The following is a 7,145-nucleotide window of genomic DNA, read 5'->3' as shown; positions in this document are numbered from 1 at the left end:
TTTCCTAGGGCAGCTGCCATCTTGCCCAAGTTTGGGGAAGGGGCTGCCCAGGGCATCAAGTGGGCAGGAAGCACCAGCATGTGCATGAACCAGTGACAATACTTGCAGCTCTAGGGCTGTCATTTGTAACAGCATGGGGAGATTTTACCCAGAGAAGCCATTGGAGAAATCAAAGGCAAGGATGTTAGAGATTCTTAGGTCTTATTGGAAAGAGCATGGCTTGAAGTCAGACAGCCTTTCATTCAAATCTAATTTGACTTTGATAAACGACACGACTTTGTGTCACTTCACTTTCCCTTTCCTAACCTGTACAATGGGCACAATACGACCTCCTGCAGGGCTATGGGGCTGATGTGAGCTAAATGCAGTAAGTGCTCAGAGGAGGGGCTGGCACGTGGTAGGTTAATTCCCTGACATCCACTTCCTCTCCTTTCCCTTAAAAGCAATGGAAACCTGGCAGAAGAATAGGGACGAGACAAGGGGAGCAAACTGGAAGGCTGAGAGGGTGTCCACGAGGGTGTCCATGGCTCTCCTAGGGCATTGACATCCAGACTGATGTAATTCTAGAACTGCCGGAGATGCCACTCTCGCACAAAATCCCCCAGCCAGATGGTGTCTTAGGGGGTAACTGAATACCTCCTGGATTTAAAATGATTGCTGGATGTTGGGTGGTTGGGGTCCGTGCATTTCACCAGTGTGTGCAGTGGGCACACGCTAAGAGAGCACTCGGGGCGAGCTGGTGGCTGAGTGTGGGAAAGGCTGTCCTGGCCATTTTCCAGTTAATGTTGAGCCCAGAGCCCGAGGCTTTGCCAGGACAGATGGCAAATGGGCTGTCTCAAGGTGACAGGGCACCTGATAGGGCCTGTCTTCTCTGGCACACGCAGCTTCTCAGGATGCCACCTGTGCAACCATGCTTGTTTACGCGTCCACTTCCGAAGAGAGTCACATGAGCTGCTCACACTGTCATTTGGCAGGGAGTGAGAAGTTACAAAAAGGGAAGAAATTGAGCTGCAGGCCAATTCGGGTGAAATAAGACTCTTTTTTTTAAATTTTATAAGACTATGGTTTTGTCTTTCAGATTGTATCTCTGTGTGGCCACATATCCTGTTTGATTCCCTCCCCCTTCTCCTCCCAGTAGCTTACATTGTCCATCATTTTATCAGCATTGTAACAGCTCTGGTGTAGCAGGAAGTGTGTGGCTTTTGAAATCAGAACAGGTTCAAATTCCACCTCCATCATTGTGAGATGGGGTGTGATGTCATAGCCCCCTGAGCTTCAGATTCCTCTTCTAGGGTCTGCCCAAGGATTAAAAAATAACATGTGGATATACTACCATATAATATGTGCTTATTTAAGATTAGTCCCTTTTCTTTATTTATAAGGTATTTTTATGTCCAATCTCTTTTATTGCCTCCATTCAATAGGAGAGGGAGCCAGGGCTCAGAGAGGCAACCTGACTGGCTGGAGGATGCACAGTGAGAGGTAAGCAGTGGAACAGGCATTCCAGCTTGTTTGTTTCTGAACTTTCATTCTGAAATAATTTCAAACTTACAAAATAAAAAGTTGCAGAAATAGTACAAAAAAAATCCCACATATCCTTCCCCAAGATCCCCTATGTGTCAGAATCTTGCAAATAAGCACATCACAATTATAAATATCATGGAATTAACGTTAATAACAATATTATTATCTAATTATCTAATTTCACCAAGTGTCCCACAAACGTCCCTTTTCTGGTCCAGAATTCAACCCTAGATCATGTCATATTCAGTTGGTATGCCTCTTTTGTGTTCTTTTAATCTAGAACAGTTTCTCCACCTTTCTTAGACTTTCTTGCCCTTGACATCGTGAAGAGGTCAGGCTGATTATGTTTTGCAGAATGTCCCTTGATTGGGGCTTGTCTGATGTTTCCCATATTAAATTCAGGTTATGTAGTTTTGGCATAAAATTCACAGATGCTGTGTCTTTCCCAGTGCATCTGGAGGGACAGATATGGGGGGACAGATGTCCATGTGTCCCCTAACTGGTGGAGTTGACTCAATAGCGTGGGGTTTGAGTCCATGGCTTGCATCCTTTCAGCCATGCCACGCTGCCCAGAGACTGGTTTCTGGTACTGTGCTCAGATTGTCAGAACTGGCAGTGTCATTAAAGCAGCTGAAAATAATACCAAATGATATTGTGGACTTAGGATTTTGCTTTTACACTGTGAGTTCATTTGAGGGCAAAAACCAATTGTGAATCTCTAGAACTTTTGTGCCTTGCACATAGGAAGAGCTTAGATGATGTTTGTTGAACAAATGAATAGGTGAAATAATAGCTGCAGGAGTGAATGAGAGTCTCAGAGCTGTTTGCTCCTTGAGGGCGGGGACTTGTATCTTATTTATCCCTTTCTTTTCCATCCTGCCTGGCAAATAGTAGATACTTAAATAAATTTGAGTGAATGAAACTGAATTTTCCTAGTGCATATTTTATAAAACAAAAAAAGCTATTTTTTGCTAGCTATTTCTGCTTTCTAGACAAAGATATTTCTGCCTAATGACTTATTCTTGATTATGTAAAAATACATAATAAATTTCACATCTCTGGTTGTTCTTGGTGTTTCTGGAAATGAAGACCAAGGGCTTTAGTTTAAGAAATCAGCTTAATGATTTGAAGACCTGTATCACCTTCACCTCTAGAGTGTGTGTGGGCCTGGCCTAATCAGTTGAGCCTGTAAGAATTGGGTGTAGAGATCAGAGATGGGAGAGTCAGATATTTAAGGCTACAGCAGATTCTGTGCTGTTGGCCTTGAAGAACAAAACTTTCTTATTGTGGAGATGGCCTCATGGCAGGCAGTGAGAGCTGCTACTAGTCAACAGCCAGAGAGAAAAGGGGGATCTCAGCCCTACAGACACAAGGAAACTTAATACTGCCAACAACCTGAATCAGCTTGGGAGTGGACCCCGAGTCTCAGATGAGACCATGGCCTCATCTGACACCTTCAATTCAGCCTGGAAAGACCTTCAAGCTGAGAACCCAGCTGTGCTGTGCCTGGAGTTCTAAAGCCATGGAGCTACAAGATAGCAACTTGCGTCCATTTTAAGTTGCTAAGTTGATGTGCAATTTGTTTCACAGATAAGTCATTGTATTTGCTGAATACATAGGAGGAAAAATCCCAGTGTAGCCAGGGCCAGCATTTGGGCTGGCCTTAGCGAGGTAACCTCCTGACTATGAATTTGAAGTTGTTGGTTGTTACTGTTGTCTTCTTTCTGGGGTATAATTGTCTTCTGCTCAGGCCAAGTCATCAGTAAAAATTTGCTGCACGAATTCCCTTTGTGTCAATAATCCTTTGGGGAAATGAGGAGAAGGATTCAGTTGCCATGGGAAGCTGTCTGAAAAGAGGAGGGCAGGGATGGCCTGGAAGTTATGAGTCAGGCCAGAGAACGGGAGAGGGCTTCTGTGTGGCCCCAGCCAGGAGAACTAGGCTGGGGAATGGTGAGCAGGAGGAATGGGCTTCCCTTAGCCACATCTCACTTGCGCCTGGGGCAGAAATCAAGCCTCTTCCTTGGTCCTGTGGGGCAAGACTTATAAATTAGGGGCTTTTGTAATTGACATCGCTCTTGTAATTTATCAGCGATGACTATCATTCTGTTGGCCTGAATTCGGAAGGCTGCACATCAGTGACCTGTATGATTTTGTGAGTCTGAGGATGTTGCTTCTGTGCAGCCTGGTCCGATGGCACTTTTTTATTTTTATTATTCCTGGGGGGGACTCCCTTCCCCTTCCCATGTTCTCACTTCTACTGGTAATTTAGGAACTCCTGTCAATGGCTCAGAGGTGTAGGGTTCAGCTCTCATTTCTCTCATCCCTTGCCTGAGTCTCTCCACGGGAAGAGGGTGCTCCCTTGATCTTGAGAACCCAGCATTAGCTGGGCCTTGTTTTCCAAGGAGAGACTTTTTGGAAGCAGCACAAGTGTCTCTTTCCTGGGGCAGAGTGTGCCCCCCTTGATGGAGGCTGCCATTCTTTGACTTCTCTGCCTTGAATGAAGAGAGGAGTAAGAGAAGGTTTACTCGTAGATGGCGTGAAAGTAGGAGGGCCTCTGGCAATTTCCATTCATGCTCTACCATGGAGCTCAACTTGGATAATTTTACTTCATGAATGAATCAGTAGATTACCCTTCATGACTCACAGCTGAGGGGCTGGAGATTAGCTCTTCACTAGGGTCTCCACCACCACCACCACCACTGCCAGCAACCACAGCAGCTGTTACGTCCTAGGTTACTAGTAGCGCTGTACAACTAACTACTGCCTTTGCTGACGGTCTGTAATGTGACATTCCCATAGTCATTGTGTCATCTGAACGCTATCATTAATCCTCACGATCAACCCGAGTATGTATTCTGGTCCCCAAGGACCTGGAGGTTCTGAGAGGTCACACAAGCGGTAAGTGGCAGAATCATACGTTGAACCCTGCCCTGTCTGAGTCAGAAGCCCACACTCATTTGGTTGGAGATCACAACCCAAGGTCAGGGAGGATGGCTTGTTCCTGTACCTCGGAAGAGGTAAGGGGGAGTTCCGTTGTTTGCCTCTTCAGTCCATCACACACCCTTTCCCTTGGGCCTCCTCACTCAGTGTGGTTCCCCTATCAGCTATAAGATTAGATTGTTATCAAGGGGAGGTTATCATTAATTGATCACTTACTAGATTAGATTGTTATCAAGGGGAGGATATCATTAATTGATCACTTACTAGATTAGATTGTTATCAAGGGGAGGATATCATTAATTGACCACTTTCCAACCACCGAATGCCATACATACCTTTTATACAATTTGTTTTGTTTAATCCTCACAACAAACCAATTTGCTGGGTAACATTACGTACCTCTTTTTACAGATAAGAAACCGAGGCTCAGAGAAGTTCAGTCCCTCTTCCAAGTCCATGTACCTAGCTGGGTTTGGTGTGTGGGGGAATCTCATTTCAAACCCACGCCCTTTACACTGGTGGCCCTTGTACTTTTTGGCCTCAGAACCATTTTTTTTTGCTTTTAAAAACTGTTGTGTTGCTACTCCAATGAATTATTAGATTTAGGTCATCACCACTATTCCTGCTAACTTTCTGAAAATGTGTTCCCACGGACAGACACACCACCACCTGATGGTATGCTTGCCAAGACAATGAATCCTGGTTATGTGTATGCTTTGACTGAACTTCCAATGTCGAAGAAATGCAGGGGACAGAGAAATATATCAAACGAGACCCCATCAATGCAATTCATCAAATCTAGAGTGTGGGAAGCCACAAAAGAAACTATACTGGCGTTTGATCCTTTACCAAGTGAATTTCAGGCCAGAAAATACTGATGAAAGGGGAACCTACGAGACATATCAACCAATTACTTCACATCTGGACCTGAGGAAATACACGTTAGTGAGTATGTGTGTGTTTGTGTGTGTGCACAAGACAGTCTGAAATATTACAACATTGACTGTTTGGTGATATTAGTGAATTCTTATTACTTTTATAGGTGTGATAATAATATTGTGGTTAAGCCTTTTAAAACGTCCCTGTCTTTTAGAAATATGTAAATACTTATCGGAAAAAAATGATTGAGGCCCCCAAACAGCTTTTCTTTATGTGGATTGTAACCACTGATATTTAAAATATTAGAAATTAAACAGACAAATTTTAAAATATTTATTAATTCATTTAAATATGATGCTAATAAACCCTTAACATAGTAACAAATATTACAAAATTTTTAATGGAAACAGCTATATTTTCCCAAAATTAAAAAAAGTGAGAAGAGTGGCATTATTATGTATTTTTGCAAATCTCTTAATGTTTGGTTTAATAGACATGATATTACATGTCATTTAGTGTCTGGAAAATTCCATTGGACACTCATGAGTGAATGAAAGTGAAAAAGGCTGGTAATGTCTTTGTATTATTATAAAAGTAATTTGACTTCACAGAGTCCTTAAAAGGGTCTCAGGGATGCCTAGGGGTCCTGGACCACACTTTGAGAATGGCTACTCTACATCACAGGGCATCAAAGAGGAGAAAGAGGGCGAGGTTAAACACAGCTCTTTCAGGGATGAAGATGCAGTGCTATCGCCTAGACCAGGAATCAGATGGTAGCAGTTGAGGTCTCGGTCTCTGGCTCAAAGGAGAGAAGCAGCTCATAGATGCAGCTATTCTTGGCCCAAGAATCATTCACAGAAAGTAAGAGACTCTAATAGCCGGAGGAGTCCTAATGACAAAAATAAAATACATAAAATGTCTCCAAATAATAATCATGGATGAACTTTGAAGACATTATGTTGAAGGAAATAAGCCAGAAACAAAAGGATAAATATGATGTGATTCAACTTATATGGCGCTATCAAAAGTAAGCAAATTCATGGAGACAGAAAGTAGATTACAGACTATCAGGGGCTGGGCTGGGGGTTGAGATGGGGGCTGGGAGAGAATTGAGGAGTTATTGCTTAATGGGTGTAGAGCTTCTGTTTGGGGTGATGGAAAAGTTTTGATGGATGGTGGTGATGGCAACTCAACATTGCAAATGTAAATGGTGCTACTGAATTGTATGGCTGAAAGTGGGAAACTTTGTGCCATATCATGCTAACCCAATAAAATGTTTTTTTTTTTTTAACAAAGATGACTACAAGTTAATGAGCTATTGAGCAGTGCTTTACCTATATCATTTCCTCTATTATTTTTTTAATTTGATAGAATTTTAGTAAATATTTACCACAGCTATAAAATTGGGTGTGTGTGCCTTTTTTTTCCTGTTACACTCCTCCTCTTTTTTCCCCCCTTTTTTTGTGAAAAATACCACTCCTCTTTTTTTCCCCTTTTTTTTGTGAAAAATACCATATATACAAAAAAAGCAATAAATTGCAAAGCACATTGCAACGATTTATTGTAAAACAGATTTCAGAGTTTGGTATGGGTTACAATTCCACAATTTTAGGATTTAACCTCTAGTTTCTCTGAGCTACTGGAGACTAGAAGAAATATAAATATGATGACTCAGCACTCATACTTATTTGTTAAGCCCTACCTTCTCTGTATAACTCCACCATAACCTTTGGCCTTTCTCCCACTCTTTAGGGGTATTTGAACTATGCCCATTCTAACTTTTTCATGTTGGAAGGAGCTGT

The 7,145-nt window shown here is 42.4% G+C and overlaps 1 long non-coding RNA gene across 1 annotated transcript; it reads left to right on the top strand.

Annotated features, from left to right (window-relative positions):
* The first annotated feature begins 1,299 nt into the window (after positions 1 to 1,299).
* Positions 1,300 to 6,400, top strand: LOC143660385 (uncharacterized). The gene is made up of 3 exons (XR_013164000.1): positions 1,300 to 1,482; positions 5,122 to 5,409; positions 6,028 to 6,400. It is a non-coding gene; the product is annotated as an uncharacterized LOC143660385 (long non-coding RNA).
* Positions 6,401 to 7,145: the final 745 nt, after the last annotated feature.

This window comes from Tamandua tetradactyla, chromosome 16, assembly GCF_023851605.1.
Source record: "Tamandua tetradactyla isolate mTamTet1 chromosome 16, mTamTet1.pri, whole genome shotgun sequence".
NCBI lineage: Eukaryota > Metazoa > Chordata > Mammalia > Pilosa > Myrmecophagidae > Tamandua > Tamandua tetradactyla.
This window is presented reverse-complemented; position numbering and strand designations above follow the sequence as displayed.